The sequence below is a fragment of the Nothobranchius furzeri genome, chromosome 2 (genome assembly GCF_043380555.1).
Source record: "Nothobranchius furzeri strain GRZ-AD chromosome 2, NfurGRZ-RIMD1, whole genome shotgun sequence".
In the NCBI taxonomy this organism is placed as follows: domain Eukaryota; kingdom Metazoa; phylum Chordata; class Actinopteri; order Cyprinodontiformes; family Nothobranchiidae; genus Nothobranchius; species Nothobranchius furzeri.
The window spans coordinates 61,593,309-61,614,989 of record NC_091742.1 but is presented as its reverse complement, the minus strand read 5'-3'; the positions used below and the strand labels follow the sequence as shown (position 1 = coordinate 61,614,989).

At 41.5% G+C, this 21,681-nt stretch overlaps 1 protein-coding gene across 8 annotated transcripts in view; it reads left to right on the top strand.

The window, feature by feature from the left end:
- The window catches only part of LOC107377230 (microtubule-associated protein tau), a 98,708-nt gene that overhangs the window by 19,248 nt on the left and 57,779 nt on the right, over window positions 1-21,681 (top strand). For 6 of the 8 annotated variants that reach the window (XM_054747651.2, XM_054747650.2, XM_054747648.2 and 3 more), the window contains exon 2: window positions 18,965-19,022. The exons of 1 other annotated variant lie outside the window; for it this stretch is intronic. The gene's annotated coding sequence lies outside the window, so the exon portion shown is untranslated. Of the gene's footprint in view, window positions 1-18,716; window positions 18,855-18,964; window positions 19,023-21,681 lie in introns of those variants that run through there. One more of the 8 variants, XM_054747644.2, reaches the window with a different exon arrangement.

Below are 21,681 nucleotides of genomic sequence, written 5' to 3'. Positions count from 1 at the left end.
CTCATTCGGATGCTCCTGGTATTTTTGGTTTTTGTCTGCAGCGTAGATCATCGTTATCGCTGTTTTGACTTAATTTAAACCACTGACAGAAACAAAATAATAATAATAAGAGATTTGCTCTTTTTTGAGTCAGAGGATTCCAAAGTGCTTTACAACCCGTTCACAAACACATTCACTCACTGGTTGTAGAGACGTGGCTAGAATGTGAAAGGTGCGCCAGAACAGCACTGTGCCCTCTGCTGTCCTGGCTGAGAATTGCTTCAGGACACCGACACAACGACGGAGAAGTGTAAATGGAAAACGTCTCGGCCAATACGTGTGTGTTTGAGCACAAAGTTGCTGACGGAGAAGTATAAACTAGTCATATAGCCGGGGTTTGAGCCGACAACCCAATCTGTCGCAACAAGGGTGAGCAATTGAAGCTAAATTATGTTTCTGCTTTTGCAGTGGATAGCGTACTAAACCTGTGAACTTTGTTCGGGTTTATTCAACATCCTACTCACATACATAGCATTAGCTGCTATATGCTAACAGTCACTAAAATACTAACATTTTGTCACAGCATTAAAAGAAATGTGTAGTAAGTAAGAGCCCTGGGACTGGGGCACCCACTGCAACTCTTGCAGATGATGGCAGCGATGTTCCACGAAGTTCTGTCTCCCACCTTTGTCTTCTGTCCATCGCAGCACCTAGTAATAGACTGGTGTCACTTATGTGAATGAAAAAAGAAGATTTAAACAATTTTTAAAAATCTGAGCAAAAACTGGAGACGTGCCTGAGTAGGGCTGCACAATATTAGGAAAACCTGCGATATTCCATAACAATGATTAATATTGCGATGAGGATATTACTTGTGATAAATAAAAACGTAACTCAGGAACTACAATAATCAAAAACAAAGAAGTAAAAAATGAGAAAAGCAAAAGATGTGAGGAAAGGAAAAAAGAAAAGGCAATCAGTGGATCCCTGGAAAAGCAGAATCAGCAGAAAGAGCAGAACTAGGCTAACTCAGGTGTTTGCTAACCATCAAAATGAAGTGCCGTCCGCCTCGGGGGCGGGACTCTAACCTATGGGAACCCACCCAATTGGCCAAATGGGTGAAGAGCTCCATTTGATGTGTTAAAAAAACGTAATGCTTTTGTTTGAATGACAGAATGCATCATGTGTAGCAAACATTTGAGCCGACCATTCATTACGATATTTATCTGTTCTTTGCGATATGCATATTGTGCATGCTGATATCGTGATAACAATATATTTACGATATATTGTGCAGCCCTATGCCTGAGTAATGTCTAATTACAGATTATAAACTAGATTATAGGGATGTCTGATATTATTGGCTAAAATTGGCATTGGAAAATTCATCTTATCTCTTTCTTTACTCCTAAAATGACACAACGTTTACGTACAATGCACACGTTATACATCCAACTCCTTAACTACTTCTTTTCTCACTTAATATGTCAAAATATTACAAAGCCGTGGTCATTTTTTTAGCTTTTTTTTTTTGTTTGGTTCAACTGCCGTAACTTAAATTGAAGTAATCATATTTTGCAAAGGTAATGTTTAAAGTTAAAGTTTGAATGATAGATTTGTCATGTTAGCTACCTAAAATGATTTAGTATTGGTATAGGAAATTAAGTGTTAGACTGTCGGTCTCCCGTCATGTAGATTGGGGCAGTATCTGCAGTGATGCGGACATTGAAGCGGTCTGTTGTGGTGAAGAAGGAGCTGAGCCGGAAAGCAAGGCTCTCCATTTACCAGTCGATCTACCGCCCAGTCCTCAACAATGGTCGTGAGCTTTGGGTAATGACCAAAAGAACAAGATCGTGGATACAAGCGGCTGAAATGAGTTTTTTCCGTGGGGTGGCTGGGCTCAGCCTTAGGGATAGGGAGGGATTCAGAGTAGAGCCGCTGCTCCTCCATATTGAGAGGAGTCAGTTGAGGTGGTTAGGGCATCTTGTTAGGATCCCACCTGGACACCTCCCCAGGGAGGTGTTCCAGGCATGTCCTGCCGGCAGTAGGCCGCCTGGTCGACCCAGGACACGTTGGAGAGGTTACATCTCCGAACTGGCCCAGGCACACCTTGGGGTCCTGCCGGAGAAGCTGGTGGAGGTGGCCGGGGAGAGGACGGTCTGAAACTCCCTAGTTGGGATGCTGTCCCCGCGACCCAGACCCGGACAGGCAGAAGAAGACGAGACGAGACAACTTAGACTGTATTTAGACATCAGAAATGGATAAAAAAAGCTGATTTTGTACATCTCTACACATCTTTTAGAAAGTAAAACTTGAATCAAATGGAAGAAAAAGGGTTGTAATCCAGCCTTTAATAAATAAAATATTTCTTAAAATTGGATCTCAACTTTCTTCATTTTAGTTCCTTTTTAGAAGTTTATTTTATTGAGTAATAAAAAAATAGAATACACTCCGTACTAGGAGCAGGTTGGGAGGTTCATGGGACTTCTTATTTTGTGTTACGTAAATCAGTTTTTCATAACATGGTCTAGAACATGTGAAACCATTCATCGTGCCCCTTTGGTTGCAGCTGGGGGACTCAGTGGAAATAGATGTCAGAACATAACACATTGTTCATCATTTATCATGAGGGTGGCGTGCTTTTGGTTTCCCTCCATCCAACAGCCCAAGAAATGTTGTGTGCATTCCCAATCCTCCTGTTGTGACTCATTCCAGTTTGGGGGATGGTGATGACGAGGAGTTGTGACGGTTTTGGATGCTTTACTGAAGGGCGGTTTCCCCATGTAGCGCCTGGATGACGGACTGGCTCCATGACGGTTTGACAGTTGTTGACTCTGAGACGAGTGTGTGTGTGTGTGTGTGTGTGTGTGTGTGTGTGTGTGTGCGTGTGTGTGTGTGTGTGTGTGATGTGCCACGCTGAGGTGTGGGTTTTCCCACCACATGTAACAAGTGGTGTTTATTATGAATGCTGTGTGTCTGGGTTGTGTCGCTTCTCTACTGTAGAAGAAAAAGTCCCATGCAGATGGTGTCTGCATGTTTCTGATGACTTCCAGAAACTTCCGCTCCTCATTCCTCAGTGACACATATTTCCTCTCTCCAAACCGAAAATATTCAGTGAGACATAATTTCATTAAAGAAAGGACGGCATAAAGTTGGGTCAAAAGGTCAGCTCATCCTGATCTAATATTTTCATCCACCTGCCTGCTGCCGTTGTAGAGCAAGGCCTCCGTACTTAAGCGTTGGACCACTGCTGTCCAGATCTCCGTGCTCCTTGTAGAGCTGCTAATTAAAAACAGATGGCATGGGAAGTTCAGACCTCCTATGAACAGGAAGAGGAGTAGAAACAGGGACATCTCTGCTACTGATCCGACTGAAACCAGCCACAGAAGATGATTTTATATAAGATCATATACCTTTTGATTCATTATTGTTTATTACTATTTAGCAGAGGTGTGGACTCGAGTCACATGACTTGGACTCGAGTCATTATTTTAATGACTTCTGACAACGATACAATCTAAAAAGACTTTCGACTTGACTCGGACTTGAATGCCAATGACTTGCGACTTGAATCGATTTGCATCTGTTGACTTGATGATGACTTGAGCATATTTGATATTTTAGCAAAAAGTGGCACGACATGGACAAAACTCATAAATCATTCTTGGTTCTGGGTTTGATCTTGCACAGCTAAATGCAGCAGCACTTTGTTTATAATAAGCTGCACTTTTTGCTTGTTTGAGCAAATAAACGAAGCTTTAAGAAGCTTTAATTCTGGAATTTATTATCATCGTCATTAAATTGAAGTTGTGCAGATGACTTGATTGTGACTTGAAAATTCAAAGTTAGACTTGGACTTGACTTGGACTTCCAGATCATTGACTTTGGACTCGACTCGGACTTGGTTGTCTTTGACTTGGACCTGACTTGAGACTTGACTGGAAAGACTTGTGACTTACTTGTGTCTTGCAAAGCAGTGACTTGGTCACACCTCTGCTATTTAGTGTCTACTCAAGGTTTAGACAGCAGAACATGTCTGACTTTTAGAGTCTTAGTTTTGCCCACACACACACACACACACACACACACACACACACACACACACACACACACACACACACACACACACACACACACACACACACAAAACGAGAAGGCAGCTCATACCTCAGCTCTGTGATACCGTAAAACCCGACCACAGTCATCGGGTGCAGTGAATGCTTGGAGGCAGCAGTAGAGGTCGAGTGGTTTTTCCAGTAATCGAAAGGTTGCAGGTTCGATCCCAGCTCCCGACAGAGAATGCTGCTGTTGTGTCCTTGGGCAACACGTAACCCACCCTGCCTGCTGGTGGTGATCGAAGGGACCGGTGGCGCCTGTGCTCAGAAGCTTCACCTCTCTCAGTTCGCCCCAGGGCAGCTGTGGCTACATCGTAGCTCATCACCACCAGGGTGTGAATGTGTGTGTTAACGGGTGATTGATACACTGTAGTGTAAAGCGCTTTGGAGTCCTCTGACTCTGAAAGGTGCTATCCAAGGCCAGGCCATTTATCATTTACATGCTGTCACCATGGCTGTGACCTTTAACCTGTCTGTAGGCAGTTTCTCTTTGTTTTTGACTTATCTTTCGGCGTCGGCTGGCTCCGTGCTTTTGTCTGAATTGCTGCAGTGAACTGGGAGTATTGAACATTGTTATGACTGTTTATTTTTAAGCTTGCTGACCAGAACTAAATGAAGGCAGATGATTTGCTGTGGTGACCCTAAAAGGAAAAGCACAAAGACATTTGTTTTTAAGGTGGCGTATCGCACGTGTAGTGTTGAAACCAGCTCTGTTTTTTCCCCACAACGTTAACTCCGTAAACACACGTTACAAGTGTCTGTTGCTCTGCCTTTGCTGTTAAATACATCCAAACTGCAGACATTTTGGCTTTCCTGATGTTATATAATAACTTTGCGTTAGCCTGCTAGCTAACTGCACAGTGTAATGTCTGAATTCTCCTGTAATGTGTGTGACGTTGCTGTGTTGTTATCATCCATGCAACAAGTAATACTGATGTAGTGGAAGTGGTTAAAAGTAAAACTAAGCCACAGTTGTTACGTTTAAAGAATCTAAATACGCAGAATGTATTTAAAAGATCATTTTTGTTGATTTCTACGGTTACATTCAATCTTTTTCACCCTATTCTGATTAAGATCACACAATCCGGTCCGATTTCCAGTCACGTGACTCGATCGGAGCATCCCTAGTAACTTGTTTATTCTGTTATTTCTTAGAAATGTAATCAAATCAGCCAAAATTGGTATCAAACCTGGTCAAAAGTCAGAAATATGTTCTGGCCTTCAAAACCAGACTGCATTTCTGTCAGCGATGGGTTTGAAATTGAATTGTCCCTTTTTTCTTCTTAAAGCTTTCAGAATTCGACAGTATCCATCTAGAATATGGACTGCCTCTGTCTAAGGTCTCCGTCTGCCATTTGAACTTGACGCATTCATTATAATTCCAGCTATTATAGATTTCCTCCAGTTTTAAAAGTAAACATCTCCGTATTACCTGCGGAGTGTATTACTGAGGGTTAATGAATGAAGCCTGTCTATAAAAGAATTATTGGCCTGTTAGCTAAATGAAAACACCTGGTTGTTGTGATCAGGTCTAAAAGTTCTCTTAGTGTCTGTGAGTTTTTACAAGTGGAATAGAGACGTCAGTGTTCCCTGTGAGTAAAAACCATGATTAAATTATTATGGGATGTTGTACAGTAGCGTGCGTTTGAGTTCAGCCCATGGTGCAGAGTGGACTTCAAAGCCCCGAGCTACACCCTGTGGTTAAGTCAGTAAGCTCCAGTCTTCACACACACAACCCAGCAGACAGCTAATATACACAACACACACACATGGCACACACCGTAGACCAACGACATCACACCCTTATTTTAGTCTATAAAACAGCTCCTCGCCCACGAATTCCTCCACAATCTTCTCTTTTTCTTCCAACTTCCGTCCTCTACCTCTCTTTCTTTCTGCTCTCTGAGCCAGGCGTCTCTGGGGATTATTTCACATATGAAGAATTTCCTGTCTTATGCTTATATCAGGGAGGAGTGACAATCCAGTAACACAGAGACCATCTTTAGCCTGTGGATCTGGGAGGGTGTGTGTACAAGATGGGTGGTGGGTGACTATGGCGTTTAAAGCGTGCCACAACCCGTGCACGCGCATTGGGTCCACAGCGCGCGTGTGAACGGGACTCGCGCGCGTGTGAACGGGACTCGCGAGCGAAAATATACATGGCGAGAGGTCATTTGTGCACTGAGAGGGAGCAAACTGTGTCTGTGAGCGCACAAGGATGTGCACAAGTGACAAACCTGCGTGCGCGCGTGGTCAACGAGCACACGGCAGAGGAAAACGTGCGCGCGCGGCAGCCTCTGTGCGCGCTCGGCAGCCTCTCTGCGCGCTCGGTTTCTGACTCCTGCTCGCTCGGCTGTAAGGGCTTTTGGCACTCTGGAGGCGTGGCCTGTGGTAGATCTTCTCTGTCCTCTGATTGGTTAGTTTACCCCGCACTTTACCCTCTATCTATATAAAAAAGTCTGATATTCAGTAGTTGCTGGCATAGCTCAGCTGGGAGAGCGGGTGACTCTCGCCCCGGAGGATCCAGGTTCGTGTCCGGGCAAGGAAAATGCAGTAGATGTCATGTTAATTTTTCTTAATTTCAGGTATTTTACAGTTGTGACCGTTCAACTGTCATTAAACGTCCGAGAGAGAGAGAGAGAGAGAGAGAGAGAGAGAGAGAGAGAGAGAGAGAGAGAGAGAGAGAGAGAGAGAGAGAGAGAGAGAGAGAGAGAGAGAGAGAGAGAGAGAGAGAGAGAGAGAGAGAGAGAGAGAGAGAGAGAGAGAGAGAGAGAGAGAGAGAGAGAGAGAGAGAGAGAGAGAGAGAGAGAGAGAGAGAGAGAGAGAGAGAGAGAGAGAGAGAGAGAGAGAGAGAGAGAGAGAGAGAGAGAGAGAGAGAGAGAAAAGTTCTTGCCTCATTAATGAATTGTTTATTTTTTTCAGTATTTAACTGACAAATTATCCTTTCAAATAATTAATTGATGAGTTACATAATTGTCCATTTCATAAAGAAACTGCATATCAAGCTTTCATTCAGATGACCTTCAACAGTGCTGCACCCTGCTGAGGGACATCCGAGCATGAGATGGCCATTTTCTGTTCACTAACTTGCTTTAGTAAATCCTTACTTTTGTTAAATAAATCAGTTGTTGAACCCCCACTCCTCTGTTTGGTCTCCTTTCTTATTACAGCCCACCACTTCCAGTCTGGGTTGTAACAATCTGCAGACAGATTTCTGAGTATCTCCTCCTTTGGTACACAGATCCTCACTGAGCCATGTACTGTGAACAAATAGTTTCTCCATGATATTATCCAGCAAGGTCCCGTTTTTGTCAAAACAAGGGTGAGGTAATGAAAAAATAGAAATATTTCATTAAATTAACATTTAAATTATTTATATGCATCATTAAAATAAAAAAAAACATGTTTTGAAATATATAAAGTGCACCAAACTTGACTCAGTCCATTCAACAATTCTAAATGGACAATTATGTAACTCATCAATTAATTATTTGAAAGGATAATTTGTCAATTAAATACTGAAAAAAATAAACAATTCATTAATGAGGCAAGAACTTTCTCTCTCTCTCTCTCTCTCTCTCTCTCTCTCTCTCTCTTTCTCTCTCTCTTTCTCTCTCTCTCTCTCTCTCTCTCTCTCTCTCTCTCTCTCTCTCTCTCTCTCTCTCTCTCTCTCTCTCTCTCTCTCTCTCTCTCTCTCTCTCTCTCTCGAAGCCCCACTCTAAGGGAGTTTGCAGTGTATTAGTGAGTCATATATTGTACAACCACAGTCATAAAGTTTTCAATCAGTACTTTTATTTCAGTATGTTTTTTTCCAGTATCACAAAAAATATAATTTTATATGGTTAAAATCATCTAGCTTATGTGCACTTTTTAAAACACTGCCCAGCAAACATTCGGACGTTTAATGACAGTTGAACGGTCACAACTGTAAAATACCTGAAATTAAGAAAAATTAACATGACATCTACTGCATTTTCCTTGCCCGTTCTCGAACCTGGATCCTCCAGGGCGAGAGTCACCCGCTCTCCCAGCTGAGATATGCCAGCAACTACTGAATATCAGACTTTTTTATATAGATAGAGGGTAAAGTGCGGGGTAAACTAACCAATCAGAGGACAGAGAAGATCTGCCACAGGCCACGCCTCCAGAGTGCCAAAAGCCCTTACAGCCGAGCGAGCAGGAGTCAGAAACCGAGCGCGCAGAGAGGCTGCCGAGCGCGCACAGAGGCTGCCGCGCGCGCACGTTTTCCTCTGCCGTGTGCTCGTTGACAATGCGCGCACGCAGGTTTGTCACTTGTGCACATCCTTGTGCGCTCAAAGACACAGTTTGCTCCCTCTCAGTGCACAAATGACCTCTCGCCATGTATATTTTTGCTCGCGAGTCCCGTTCACACGCGCGCTGTGGACCCAATGCGCGTGCACGGGTTGTGGCACGGGTATGACGCGATAGGTGACCCTCAGTCCACTAGAGGAAAACTGGTTTAGAGCTGCTGCTGTGAAAAGTTGATGTATAGTTTTTGAGAAAGCTGTGGAAGAAGATTAGTGCCACTGAAAAACAAATGATTAAAGGCAAATCTGTTTCCCCTCTAAATATCTACCATGAGATTTGTTGGCATTTCTGGAAAAAAACAAACAAACAAAAACACTATTTAGTTTAGTCTAAATTTACATTGCAAGATTAAAAAAATGCTAAACATTGGCAGAAAGAGCGTGAATATGCTATTTATAGGATGTGTATATTTGCAGTAAATTATGTAAGAAAATGCAAACGTGTACTAATGTCATTCTGTTATGTAAAATCTATGCAATAATTCCACAAAAAAACTGAAAAGATGCTTAAATCATTCATTGCCAGCCGTAGAAGTTAGCTGGAGAAGGGAGCAGAACATGGCGGGATTTAGAGTCTTATTTCCTGATGTTGCGACGTCTCGCCTCTGATTGGAGAACAGCCACACGGCTCTACCACTGACTCTGTTTGCTCTTTAACGTTGAGACTTGCTCATTGATTTAAAAACATTTGTTTTTGTTTTAATACCTTTAGCCAAAGCTGCTTATGGTAAGAGCGGATTGTACAAAGATCCACCTGTGGCTCTAGACCCAGTGGTTTGGGTTTGGATGACCAATTTATGTTTTTCAATTGCCGATACCGATGCCATTATGCAGGAGAAATGGTCGGCTGATGGCCGATATGTATTGCTGGTTTTTATGGCCGATACCTAGACATTTTCCAGCTTATTTTCTTGCTGAAATGTCACTAATAACATCAGTTGATGCACAACATTTCTGAAGTCGTTTCAGTTTTTGAACTCTGGATTTAACTTTGTGCACCGCTCAGTGTTTAAGTCAGACATCTAAATAAAGTTAATTTAGAGTATTTATTATGCAGATGCAGTGAGCATAAAACGTGCAAATTAAATTCTGCAACAGCACCGGGCTGTCTGGGGATGTGCCTGACTTTAAATATGTGCTTTAGACTTTTTAGACTTTAAATAAATGCTTTAGTAGGGACAAATATCGGCTGACGCCGATGCATAAGAAAATGGTAATTATCGACCTGATGTATCGGCCGACCGATATATCAGGTCTACCCCTAGTTGGGAGCACACTGCGGGTCAGGAGGTCTTGAGATGATTTCCAGAAATCAAAATAAAATTGAAAAACAAATGCAGTTTTTGTAGCATAATTGCTACAAAAACTGCACTAAATTGCCACGAGTGTATTTTAGTGAACATGAGCTGGTGTTTTTCTTTATACTCTGAATCATTTTAGGTTTTTAAGCATGTTTGTATTGTCAAATCAAAAGAAATCTGGGATCAAATCTCTACACAAGTGTTATGATGTGGATCTGAAGGTGAAAAGTTTGGGAAAAACAGTTTAGATAGATTTAAGGGATTTCCGTAGCTTATTGCATTTCTGGTTTTTGGTCGTAATTGACCGAAACACGGTCTGTCACTTCCTCCTGGCAAATGGACTCCCCGCTATTTGCTCTCAGCAGTAATTGCAAACAGAAAAGTGTCACTTTCACAAACATTTAGTCTTTTTCATGCTTTCAAGGGCTTTCCACGAACAACGTTACCGCCCTGCCCTTCCACACGGTAATGAACAGCTCGGCCGTCGTCGTGCTTTTCAGCAGATTATTGTATCAGTATGAAAATGATAAACAGCTTATTTTCTGTAAGCGTTAATGGAACAAGGTTCAGCTTGTGTTTGGTTCTACTGTGAAGGTAACCAAAAGGGTCTTTACCCTTTTTATGCAGGGTAATTTGAGTAAAAATACTGTACTCACACTCCTGTTTTGGGTGGTAATTGGTTATCTTTTTTGATCAAAGCTGCTTTTGAAAGAATACGTGTTTCTTGAACTCTTCAACTTCCGCACCATGAAAAATCAATAGATCACAGGTTTTTATTCGTTTTGGGTCAATAAGAGTTATGATATAATTGAAATCATTATTTAATACTAGTACCACATTGATTTCCCCTCTTCAGCGCATAGACAGGGTATTGTTTATTATGATCTGTGCCCACTTTAACTTATATTTAAATATTTTAATTAAAATGGGCCTTGTGCTAAACACAAAAAGCATCTGATTATGTAAATTCTAAAATATTTGAAGTTCAAATTTTAAGGAAAAGATGGCAAGTAAAGCACATGAGAATAAAGTTAATTTTGTTATAAAATAATCAATGTAGCCTACTATACAAGGCTTAATGTCAGGCCTGTTTATAATTGACAATGGGTAGTAAATCTGCCTCATTAATTTGTTACAGGAAAAAAAACGTGGACAAATAGCTATGACGGACAGAAGCATTGCTATGGAAGCCTAGCGGTCCCATTAGGGAGTATGTGGAATAAATAAGAGCTTGGAAACAGACTCGTTTGGAATAATATCTGAGTAAAACACCTGATAGTCATTACTGAAAAATACCGAAAGGGATTGTTCATTCATCCACTGTGTTTTGCCGTTGTTCTGCCATCTATGTGAGTTTAGAAAAGGAAAATTACTTCAAATGTTGACAAAATAAACGTATAGTTGCAATGTGACAAATTTGGTTTATTTTTAATTGTTTTGGTGAATAAATTGTTTTGTTGTTTGGAGCTGGAATCGAAACAATCCAGAATCTTTTTAGAAGTGCACTGCTGCAGAGCTGATGGCTGATTTATCGGAATTTTTTTATTGTTGTTTTTGGCTCTTAAATATATCCATTTATATCAAAATTGCAATCAAATGTTAATATACAGATGCACTGGTCCTGGGTTTGAAGGCTGATAATGATTTGTGATTTTAATGCAGTTCTGATTTGCCAATACTGACTTTGTCCATTTCCATTTTATTTCACGGTACTAATTAAGAAAAAAAACTGTTTTTCTTTTGTTTTTAATTTGAAGCTTGTACACTATGAATAAAGGGGAGTTACAACATCTGCAACACAGTTAACTGCTTAACTATGGTGTGTTTATGGGCTAGAAAAACGTTGGACTTTTTACATTGCTGTTTTGCAGTGGCGCATTTGCAGACACCGATTAAATCAATCATTAGGTGGTTTTGATACCTCTGATAAGTTGCTTTTATCAGATTTTTAAATATTTCAAACTTGTAGCAGTAATAAGAAATCCATCACGATTATATTTATGAGCTCTACCTCTTCAGCAGGATTAGTACTTCTGAAAACTTCTGCTGATATAATCCCTTGTTGTTGGTGATTCATAAGTTATTAGAGGGAACATTCATGTTGGAAGAGTTGGATGCATGTTCACATCAAGGTTCAACAGGATGAACTTGCGATGCCTTCTTGTGTTAATCTCAGTAAGATCCCGCTGTTGGGAGTGGTGACCGGATTAGCAGATTAAACCCAGGACAATCCACGTCCCTAAAACGTATAAAACAAGGATCAGTAAATGATTTAGGCTTTTAAAGCAGTCTAAATTATTTTGAACTGGCATCACATCAAAGCATGCTCGTGAAAAAAAAAGTCACATTCAGCAAAATATTGGGTTGATTTTTCTGGTTCTTGGATGTTTGGTGATCCCTGAGAGAGACCAGAGTCTTCCAACCTTTTATAAAGATGTCCCCATGGGTGATTAGATCTCCACTGCCTCATATCTGATTGACTTTGTTTGAAACAAACTGTTGGTTTCTCCTTCCATTTCAAACCAAAACGTAAGCCAGCCCGCCTGCATCCTGTAAAAAAGAATAACTTTTAGGGTTCATGGGAATTGGAAATTATCTAAAATTTCAACATCCTCGCAACTTTATTGTAAGCAAATACACAATACTATGAACATTTAATTGGAAAATATCAGTTTTCTCATTTCCAACAATCAAGTGTACCATTGCAAATGTACCCATACACCACATCTACTTCCACTGAGTCCTCACAAGTCCTCGGATGTCATTTGGCCACTTGGTGAAATGCAGTTTGTGCGAATGCTGCGCTTGTAAACAGCATGAGTCATGCTGTAATGGGGATCAGATCTGGTGGCAGCATCAGTCGGTCTGAACATACATTTAATTCACCTGGATATATAAAAAAAATTAATGGTGACCAGCAGAAACATATATACCGTATTTTCCGGACTATAAGTCACACTTTTTTTCATAGTTTGGCTGGTCCTGCGACTTATATACCAAATTATGTATACCGCGCTGCTGTGGGCCGGCTCCGACCCAGGAATGAGCTCTCCCCGCCCGCTGGGAGGGTTTGAAACACCACCATCCTCTCCTGGAGACCGTGGCGCACTGCTGCGCCCTGATTGTTTATTCTGTTATTGTTACCGGTACTTGTCTTGCAATGTGAACGCTTTGTCTCAGATTTTGTAAGAAAAATAATAAAATTTCCCCCCAAAATGCGACTTATAGTCCGGAAAATACGGTAATTATTTTTTTCATTCAGATTAATCTTTACTCATTAATTGTATATATATTTTATTGAGTTTCACGTTTGTCTTGAATAAATTAGATGAATTTATGGTTTGAGTAAACAGTAATATAATTTATTTACACTGGTCTTCCCTGGGGGGGCAGCAATTTTTTTAAGAGTGGGCATGGCCACCCCTTGGGGACGCCACTGCTCTCAAGATAAAACTCTAATGCTAATGAACCTCATTTCTGCTCCTTTTGTTGACCTGAAGCAGCCCGTCAAACAGGAACACCACCAGTCTAAAATGATCCGATCGGCAGGAAAATTCTAATCTAGATGAAAAGGGTCAATTTATAATCCTTTCAGCTAATCCTGGCTGTAGAGTGTTAACACAAGACCAACTATGTGACAAGATTGACACATACTAAAAGTTGTCGACGAAATAAACATCAATGTTGTTTTAAGATGGTAGCAATCTGTTGCTGTCTTAAAATGTCAGAATGTCCCTTTGAAATAGTTTTCTGATCAAACTATCATCAGCGGAGCCTGTTGCCAGTTCCAGCAGATTGGCATCAGCTCAGCTGGCATCTGCTTTCTTGGAGATTAGACGTTAGCTTGTTGGTTTCTTCCCTCCTCGGTCTCTAGTTGGTGCCGGCAGAAGGTGGCACACATTTGATTCCCTCAGCCCATCCTCCTTACCTCCTCTCCCATTTCTTAAAAAAAAAAAAAGGATTCTAAAAGTCTCGTTAGCTTCCTTTGAGATCCGTCCCTTGATGTTGACAGCCTGATTATAGCCCTCGCTGATGACTCTTTCTGTGAGACTAATACAGGATGTGGAAGGAGCATGTCAGATTGGACCGCTTTCCTCTCTCCTTCTAATTTTATAGTGGTTTGAGAGACTTTAGGACTGTGTCTTTCATGGTTCAGGCTCACATCAACCTCAGCTGTCCTTCTGAGGTCTGGTGATCATGTGCAGGAGTGTCTCCTAACATCAGTCTGGTTTGTTTTAGTGGTTCTGACCAAATATTAAGTAAGTCCTGCAACATTAAATGCACTGATTTTAGTTTCTAGGGTCCAGACCAATTTCCCATTTTTGTACTGTTTCCCAGTACTGATGCAGACAGATTCCATTTGATCTCAAAGGACTAAAACAAAGTAGTTTTTATAATGATTTGATATGTAAACAATTATTCTGGATGTAAACATGTCCGCACAGGAGATATGTTACTGCTAGCATGAATCAACATCTAATAATGAAAGTTCATTGACAAATTCACAATAAGCTACATTTAAAATGCCCAGTAATCCATGAAATCAGTGAAAATTAAATAAAAGTAATTTTAGGAGCCAAAGTTTTACAACAAGAGACGTTTAAGGTTAATTTTAGAGGCTGCTGGTACAAAATTGGATTCCCTATTTTAGAAAAGGCACAGAAGCAAAGTGGATAATTCCCATTTTATACCCATCATGCAAATCAGTTAAACCAGTGATAGTTATATTAAATTACCATCCTCATGTTAAAGAGGCCATGTAACTTATTTTAGTCTTTCGTTTTGTACATTTATAACAGGGTCATGACGTTATTTGCTGAATCACACTTGCATAAAGTGATTTTAGCAGTTTTATTGACAGTTTCAGTACCTTCCACAGTGAGCCGTTTCAGGGCTCTGTCACGTAAAAATTAAGCTGTTACTGGCCACTCCCACTTACCTTCTGATTGGCTGATTTGAGTTGAGGAGCCTGAATATCTGAGAGGAGCTGCTCCACTGCTCCTTCGATATCAGAAGATTGGGTGTGTGTGCTAATTTTCCTATTGTGACATCACAGATGGGTACTATTTGAAAAAATAACATGTTTTAGGCGCATCATTCTTGAAACCAAACACTGACAGGTAACGGATGGATAGTTTTTATTCATGTTTAGTGTTTATATACACAGTAGAGACACACATGGCAACACAAAAGTGTGCAAAAAGTAAGATTTGCATATTTGACCCCTTTAACCAACTCAGTGACCTATTGGTATGAGTGTCCTGCCTGGGATTGGGAGGTTGTGGGTTCAAATCCATTGTAGGGTCATACCAAAGACTTTAAAAATATAGCCCAATGCTTCCCCACTTGACGCTCAGCATTAAGGGGCTCGGTTAGGGGCATAGGCATCATTTTAACCGGGGACGCCGGGGACATGTCCCCGGCAAAATTTGTGATTGGCAGCTGTGTCCCCCCCACTTTCAAAAAAGCCTGCCTTTACTGTCCCCAGCAATTTTTAAACCCCACTCAAGTGAATGGTTATTGTCCCCAGCAATTCTGAAAACAAACTGACGCCCTTGGTTAGGGGGTTTAAGCTAACAAATAGTTCCTGAGCGCAGCCACTGCTGCAGCTCACGGGGATGGGTCAACTGCGGAGATGTCATTTCACCCGTGTGTGATGACTAATGGGACTTTAACTTTAAACATAGTTTTATCAGAAAACTTTTGATGTGAAATTTGAAGAATGTCTTTATTCATTAAATTGAATGCAGAAACTATGAAAGCAGAGTTCGTCTTTTAAAAAATAGCATACGGGGCTAGCCGTCGGCTACCACAGTGATGCTAGTCAGTATAACTAAATACTGCTGATTGCTGCCAATTAAACTGGATTTTCCAGTGGATCTCTAACATTTATCTACTTGAAATAATCTAGTATAATAATGAGAGTCACACTTTCTAGCATGTAGCTAATTAGTTTAGCTGAGGCCTCACTGCAACGAAACACAAATCCTTTTCAGCGTTAAAGCTAATCAGTGTGCAGCACAAACAGATAATATCTGCACATCAAGAATCTGCAAACACAAATATGAGAACCTCTGGCACCGTCAGCTCCTCTGACCCTTTGGTTTTAGTTACAGCATTTGTAGCAGCTTGCGTCATCTAAACAGAAATTCTGCCAATTTAGCATGTGAAATATAACCTAGCTGGCCTCTGTTATTTACAAAGGGACATTCTCACCCGTAAAACTGGGAAAACCAACTCAAATTCCAATCAGAATCCACAGAATACTTTCATCTGAAAATGTTGGGTAACGACAACAAAGAAAGAGAACGGAGCAGGTTCACTGCAACTTTCCACTGGCTCGTAACATAGTGGGGCCCGTGAGCTCAGCAGCATATCTCCTCCTAGTAGGAGTGTTTTAGATGCGTATCAGCAGTAGACTCGTGCCACACAGTCGTCCTCACATCCAGTGAGGTTACGAAATCACCAGAGAATTGCAAGATCACGTGTGACTTCGGCATTTCACGCGATAAAAACCAATAACGAGCAAGGTGAAAGACGCATCAGTCTATTCTGGGATTCATGGCCGATGGAGACGCACCCATCCACTATAACACTGGTTAACTGGTGCGTTCTTTACTTCTCAGACATTATGCAATGATTACGCGTGCAGTGAAAAGGCCCGGTTGTGACTGTTTCCATACATTTGAGATGAGACACACACTGATCACTGTGGAACAATCATTTTATCAGCGGTCTCTAGTAGGATTGAATACCTTGTAAGTTGTACTCTGGGGAAACGAAGCCCAGAAGCGCCTTCATCAGCATGGAGAAATCTGCCGGAGAGGACAGTAGCTTCAGACGACAGGAGTTGGAGTCTTATTTACTGATATTTGGACATCTTGCTTCTGATTGGCTAACAGCAACACACATCTACCACTGACTCAGTTTGCTCTGCAACGTTGATGTTTTATCTCCACAAATAACACAAGCCTGGAGGAGTTCTGCTGTGTGGTGGAGTTGCTAATGCCAACAGTTAGCTTCTACTAGCCAAGAGGTTCTCCACTGTTTCCTGGACGCTAAACCAAACAACAGCCTTCCCCGTCGCGAGTCGAGATGGGTGAGTCCATGAAAGTTAAGTAACAGATAGGAGATAGGTGTAGGAGACTATTTGTTCAGCCTACATGACTAACTCAAAATGACTCAATTATAATCAGAAATAATAATAAAAAATGTTTTGTCAGTGAACCACATCTTTAAAGTGGAACAAAACGTTGACTTGATGATTTTCTCCACCTTTGTGCTTTTGAACATAACTTTACTGGGAGTTATGTTAGCATTACTAGCATCCGTAGCATAAGGTGGCTAATACAGCATTTTCTTACATGGAATATGATCTTTTGATTTATTCCGGTCATTTGCAATATTGATAGAGTGCACACTGAGATGACTATAAAAACGTTTTTTCTCTACGTAATGTGGTTGTTTGGTAATAGAGATGCAACAATTCTAGTTTTTTTTAGGGCGATACTGATTTTTATACAACTGCAGATTCTAATTCATGTATATAAATCTACAAAAATTCACATAACATCTTTTTATTTTGAATATGTAATTAGGGTAAATGTTAGCATTTAGCCTTGTTTCGCTGCCTGGCACTGGTGCATTTGAGGAGCCCCTAAAATAAACCGATTTTTAACTTTAGATTATGTTGATCATGCTGAAAATCTAACCCCAGTTTCACACTGCAAGCATCAGCAAGCGGAACAGCAGCGGAGCGGCTCACTCGCGAACTTCAAAGCGGTCCTTTTCACACCGGGAGAGTCTTGGCCGCAGCACGGCTTCCTCGCTGCGCCTCGCTGTACTCGCGAGATTCTAAAATCCCTCGAGACTTCTGACACTTTGCTCATCTGGAGATCACAACCCCCATGAGGAATCACACCGTTGCACTTCTTGAAAGAAACTGGCGGTAAACAAAGCCATTCGGTCACACGTACTGACGTAAGTTGTATATAACATCGCAACGTTGCATTTTGTTTTGAAAATAACCAGGGATTTTACACTGAAACCATGTGGTTTCCTGCCTCACACTATGTGGACTGCGGAAATTGACGTGTCCCAGAAGCGGCGCATGGAAAAAATAGAACTCGATCCTATCTTTAGCAGCGCGGCGCGGTGCGGCATGCCGCTTCTGGGACGCACCGGAAATTTGCCGCGTCGCGGCTGGTTTGAAACACTCCATAGACTATAATTGGATACTATTTGAAGTGGTACCGCTTCGCTGCCGTTCCGTTTCGCTGATGCGTGCAGTGTGAAACTGGGGTTAGTCTGATCTCTACCTGACAGTTAGGTGCATGTCCACTTTGTAACTTGCAAATTAATTGTATTTTTTGCGCAATTTGCAGACACCGAACTAGATTTGGATGTGGTAGTAGCTGCGTGCAAGGTTGTGCATATTGTTAACGTCAAAATTATTTAGGTGTCTATGAGCTCATCGTTTATTCACCCTGACATCTCCACTCGTACCGGTGATGCATATCCAGACCGAGACTATGAACACATTTTATTTTCTCTGGTTTGAGGGTGGGTGTAACAAGCAGCTTTTCCTCTGCTGGTCCGTCCGGCCTCTGCAGTCTCTGCTCTCAGACCCTGGTGTTCGCTGCCGTTCCTCCTCGCTGCCTTTGTTCCGGTGCTGCTGCAGAACTCGGCCCTGCCTGCAAATGAGCACCACTGACAGAGCAATTATTCAGCACAGGGGCAAGCCCCACACCCCTCACAGATACAGTCGCATCCACTGTCATGTTTGAATTATCCCTGCACTCATAAACATCTTCCAGCAATATGAAATAGAGAAATAAGATGAAATGCACCTTTGGAGATTTGTACAAAGGTTTTTCTTATGTTTGAAGTCAGTTTCTTCGAGCTTTTTGAGCTTTGTATCAGCTTTAAACATGAATTAATGGGACCGATGAGCAAACGTACACATTTCTTTGGCTCAGACATCCCAACCCCCATCTCCACCCCTCCGCTTTGCAGTGCAGACGTCGGCTTCAGCCTTAAACGTGTGTGTGTGTGTGTGTGTGTGTATGTGTGTGTGTGTGGATGGGGATGTAAGGTGGTGTGCCGTGCGGCTCGTTGTGTGTAAGGAGGAGGTGTGTACGCTACAGCTTGCCGGCTTCCTTCGCCAGTAAAAGAAAAAAGCATTTCTGAGCCTGCTCCTGTGTCTGTCTCTTATCCCTTCTTTCTTCTCCTCTTTCTGCAGAAGCCGCTGCCTCCTTTTCTTCCCCTTTGCAGACAAAAAGCTGGACCCGCTCCACCAGGTGAGGTTTCTGTAGAGATGCATGCATTTGCACCATTTTCCCCCCATTTCTAATTAATTATTCCCTCTTTATCTGCTGGCTTTTGTTTAAAATATGCATAATATTTGCTGCTGACATTCAAGCCGTTGAATAAAAGAGCCAATGTCCTGATAAGCCCGAGGCTGTTTCTGGTTTTGATGACCTTTAGTCTTCTACGTCTAGACGAGACTGCCGCAGCTCTGCAAAAAACAAAACAAAAAAAAAAAAACAAAAAAACATTTGATGACCAAAAAAGTATTTAATTTTGAATGTTTTTGGTATCTTTAGAGGCAGAGGTTGTGCTGGCATGTGGTAGCTGGTGGTTAGATATTCGTGGTTGACAGATTGTTGGTGGTTCCCTTAGTGGGATGGACGCTGAGCCAAGCAAGACCACAGGACACACTCCCTTCCTGTTGGCATCACAAGTTTGTTGACAGCTGTCAGTCAGGATGAATTATGGAAATTTAGGATCCTTCTCTTTCATCTGTTTCTGGTTCTCTACTGTTCTGTTTGTCATTGATGGTTCCTCATATTGAGCAGGCAAGAAAACACAGGTCAACTAGCCCAGAAACAAGGTTTACTGCAGCCTACAGTACAAAATAGTTCAGCTTTCTAGTATCCATCTCTTGTGTGATTGTGTTACAAAATCAAAATATTCTTGCAATAATAAACAGAAGTGAGAAAAATAAATCCTGGACTGCAATACAGTATGCTATAGTATGTGGGATAACCTCAAAATTGTTTAACATTTTTAACTTTATTTTAAAAATTAGCCCAACTTTTTAAATTTTTTACTCCAATTTTCTTTTTTTCTTCTTCAGTGTTTTAAATTAGATTTCAGTTTTCCCAAATGTTCTCTGGTTTCTTAATTAAGGCTTAGTTCACGCTTCAGGTACTTTACTGACATCAGATTTATACATTTTGAACACCGTTTGCCGTGTTTATGTAAAGAAGTGTGGATGCTACACTTTGGCAATTGCGCTTTAAATTCTTGTTCAATTGGAGACGACAAAATTGTGATAAAGAAATCTTGGAGCTCCGACACAGGTTTGTGTGTTTACAAACACATCTAATAAGTCGATCTAGGTCAATCTAAAGTAATACTCTTCGAGTCTTTATCCGAGTTTACATGCATGTTAGGAAACAGAACTCTCAAATAAAGTCAGTTTCACTCCGGTACCATAGGTGGTGACACTTACCCTTTCAAGTCAGCTTTATTCCGGTTAGCTTATAGCAACACAAACAGTGCACAAATGCTGGCAGGAGCGAAGCGGACAAAGGTAAACCAGGATATGCACAATGGCTGAAGGAATGGACAACAACACTGTACAGCTTATTTGGTACATACGGTCCTGTTTGATGGTGCTACACGTGTTGCTTTGTGGTGATGATAATTTTAGAAGAGCATTTCCGCGGTCTCGTCTTTTCTGGAAGCTACTGGTTCAGCACGACTGAGCCGTTCACATGCAGGTTTTCTTCAGCATGATACGAACCAGTTCACATGACTAGCATGTTTTTATGCATTTAAACAAAACAACGTCAGTCTGTTTAGGGCAATGGTTCTCTGATGTACCGCTAAAGACACCGAGTGATGTGAAAGTCGGATGTAATGACAACATTTGCAAGTAAGGAAAAACTGAACAAACTGAGACACTCTTTGACACAGTTGAGACAAAAATTCATTACCATCATTTCTGGACTATAGAGCGCACCTCAATAAAAGCCGCACCAACAAAAAAAAAGGCTTTCTACACACACATGCCGTACTCGAATACAAGCCGCGGCGCGGCAGCCACATGCAGGTCTCCGGTGCACAGCGCATGTACGGCCATAACATAAGATAATTAGACAGAAAGACGCTACACGGAGGTTTTTCGTTGTTTTAATTCAGCAAAACTAATTTTAAACACGGGTGAACGTGCCTGCAAGTTTAGAAAAGAAAACAGCGCTGACAGCATTCATATTTCTGGATGGTTATAAAATAAAAACAGCACTGACACGTTATTAACGGTAATTTGCATGTTTAGAAGAAAAGAACAGCGCTGACACAGCATTAATAAGCCCTGGATGATTAGAAAATAAAAGCTGCACACAAAACATGCCTGGTTAGTAAATAAAACACTTGCCTACCAGAAGAAGTCATTCGCTCTCCTCTTCCTCTTGCGCACTAAAGCCATTAAAGTCCTCTTCTTCAGTGTCGGAGTTGAACAGCCTCAGAAGAGCTTCGTCACATACCTTTTCTGTGGCGATGTCAGTGTCGCTGTCCGTGTTGCTGTCATCATCCCCGGATGAAGCTGGCTTGAATGAGTTCTTCCCGCTGCCGTCTCCAGCGCTGAACCATGGATTCATTCATGCCAAGCTTATGTGTGGCAGCGCTGTTTCCCTACTTTACTGCCAGATCGATGGCCTTCAACTTAAATGCAGCAACATATGAACTCATACGTGTAGTTACCATGATGAGGGGGTATGGATTTGAAAAAAATTCTTCGTCATGCCGGCTGCTTGCATGTGCTAAATTAAAATGAGCACTTTCTTCGATTTCCACTTTTGACTTCCACCTGCTTCACTTTCTGCTAAAGCGCCCCCTGGCAGGTGAAGGAAAATCTTCAGTAAAGCCGCACCTCATTATAAGCCGCATGGT